A 3079-nucleotide genomic window follows, 5' to 3' on the forward strand; every position below is an offset into this window, starting at 1 on the left:
TGTGCATGCCTTTATATGCGACGTGGCTGTTCCAGTGGTGTTTGCCATTCGATAAACACGACTCAGATTGTCTTTGTAGTTAATGTGAATTTGCGCTTTATTAGCAAATTATTCAGGCTTATGGAATTCTTTGCCGGGACTGGCTTTATCCTCAACCAGCGAGAACCAGTAAAAGGAGACTCAGTTTAGTGTCCTGGCTGCAGGGTGACTTCGAAGACTTGGAGAGGACCGTGGGAGGAAGGCTGGAATCAGGGCCCCCTCAGGGGCCCTCACTGGCCTTGCTGACCCAGGAGCAGGAGGTGAAGGAAGGATGATCTGGAGTCACTGACCCTCCCGCCTCCAATCGTAAGAACTGGTTTTTCCCGTTGTTACTATGGGTACTGACCTCTGAGCCTCCTGCCCAAGACCGGCCACTTTCGTCTTTGTTTGACCACTTCTCCAAAGAAAAGGCATCCAAAAAAAAATCTATCCGATATCACACAGAAATGTACTATTCAGAGCCGGCACGGACACCCGGGAGAAAGTCCACCAATGCAAGTGACAGCGAAAGCAAGGGCCTGGCTTTATCCAGGTGCCCCCGATATGGCTGAGTCCATCCAACTAAATTCCAAATGTGGGAGCAGACACAGAGCCAGAGGCCTCAGGTGCTGACCTGTGAGAGAAGCAGGTGCTCTGGATTCCCTCAAGGAGACCCTGCGGCAGCCAGGAAGTGGAAGGGGCTCGTTCCAGAAGCTGAAGGCATGGGGACGAGGTGCAGACCTGGCAGCTCTGGTCTAGGGTGGGCACACAGGGGTTCTGGTCATCGTCCACACGTGGGGCCTGCAGCAAGGAGGAGGGGGCCCTTCAAGGGGAGAAAAGCCAGTGACTCCAGAGGAAGAGCTTCAAGGTCAATTCCACATTCACAGCTGATCTAACTGCACCCCAGCCATTAATCAGGTTAATACAGCACAGAACACTCAAACAATTAGTAAATCGTTCATTAAATAACGTGCACTAACCCTACTGCCAAAATAACCCTCCTCGAGACCCCAGGGCACAGGATGAGAGGTTATTTGTTGCATAAAAAGGCTAGTTTTACTTTGTAAGGAGCTCTGGTAGTGCAAAGGGTAAGCGCTCGGCTGCTAACTGTAAGGTCAGCAGTTCAAATCTACCAGTGGTTCCATGGGGAAAAGGCCTGGTGATCTGCTCCCAGAAAGATTACAGTTTAGGAAACCCTATGGGGCAGTTCTACTCTGCCACGCTGGATGCGGCATAAGCTGGAAACTGGACGGCATCTAACAAGAAGAAGGTGGAAAAACGATTAAAATCAGTTGCAGACAATCAGGAGCCACGATTTAACGGCACACCAAGGCCAGTGGTTTATGAGAAGTTTCTGGAAGTGGTTTAGACTGCAAGGGGAGGACAGTGCCTTGGGCTGGGACCCGCTGTACCCATAAGGGCTAGATGTACAGCTAGTGTGGCCGCGATAAACTTACTCTTTCCACCAAGAAAGGGATCTAAAAAGGTCACAGTTCAAAGAAGTCTGGACAGAGAAGTAGGTGAGTTCCTTCTCAATTTCTGGAAAACCCCGGCCAAGAGGAGACAGCCCGTGTGAATCCCGTAACAAAGACAGACCATGTGCCTTCCCACATGCGCCGGCGAAGCAACATCTAAGGACTGACCTGTGTCCAAGGAGAGGCTTCTGGTGGCGGCTCGTCCTCCGGGCTCACAGGAGAATGGGCCGGGAGGAGGCGGCCCTGGGCAGCAGGCCCCGGGGCGGGGCTGGCAGGCCTCTCGAGCGTGGCAGGGCGGTGTGGGTGTGCCAGGGCACTGACGCCTCGCCAGGCATCCGGCGGGGCCTGGGGGTCGCTGGCATGACTCACTGGCACCTTTGGACAAACGGAGGATGTTTAAGCAGAGTCCAGGAAAAACGACCAAGCCCCTCTGACCGAGTTGGAAAATAAAAGAGCAAAATGGATGGTAGGGATGGTACTTACAACAAAGCAGAGATGCCAGCACAGCACAGACTTAGAAAACGGACTCATAAGGGAGTGCTCCTTGTGCTCCCCAATACATGAAGCTACAGGGAGCTCCTCTGTGCTGTGCGTTTACACTTGCTGTATAAAGTAACCAAAACAAGATGCCCTCTCTGATCATGGCAACCCCGTGTGAGTCAGAGCAGAACCACACTCCATAGGGTTTGCAATGACTGACTTTTTGGAAGAAGATGGCCAGGCCTTTCTTTCGAGGCACTTCTGAGTGGACTCAAACCTCCAACCTTTGAGTTAGCAGCTGAGTGTGCTAACTCTGCTGTATAAAATAGGCTTATCCAAATATGTTATATGGGTACACACGCCAGCCACATCTCTCTCGCCTAGATTCGTGCAACAGCCTCACAACTGGGCTGTGGCTTCAGGTATCATTACCGTTTGGCACACTGGGTACCTGTGCAGGATCACGCAGTAAGGACACGGCAGAACCGGGATTTGAACCTCAGTCTATCCGAACTTACAAGTCTGTGTTCTCAACCAGTATGCTACATCACACCCTTGCGCCTCCTGAAAGTAGTGAACACCTTATAAACACCTTTACATATTGCTCCTAGATAGACATCATAATAGGAATCCAAAGGAAAAAGTAATCCCTCAGGTCCCACCACCCTAAAAGAGACTGTTTGCTCCTGTATCTCCGCAGCACCCGGCTTGTTTCGCACAGGTGGGGATTTCTCTGCTCGGCTCCCCAAATCTACACTTGTACCTGCTTTTCTGAGTAAAAAGAATCTCAAGGAGATGCTGGGATTACAAAATCTGGAGAGCCCTCTGGTTATGACAGCAAATGTACACGAAGAAGAGGAAGTTGGAGTTCCCTGAAGCACTTGCTGCCAGGGTACACAGGGTTCTGAGAATCGACGGCCCAGGCCAAGCTGGGGATGACTTGAAGGCAAACATGTAGGGCTTTGGGTCATTTCCCAAGCCGCCACCTCCGGCCTGACGAGAGCGCCTCGGAGAACTCCCCTCCAGAGGGCTGGCTTGTTTTACAACTCCCGGGAAAGAGACAGGAAGGGCGGGGACGCATGGGGTTTTTTTCCTTCCCCAACTAA

Source organism: Trichechus manatus, unplaced genomic scaffold (genome assembly GCF_000243295.1).
Source record: "Trichechus manatus latirostris isolate Lorelei unplaced genomic scaffold, TriManLat1.0 scaffold00024, whole genome shotgun sequence".
Classification (NCBI taxonomy): Eukaryota; Metazoa; Chordata; class Mammalia; order Sirenia; family Trichechidae; genus Trichechus; species Trichechus manatus.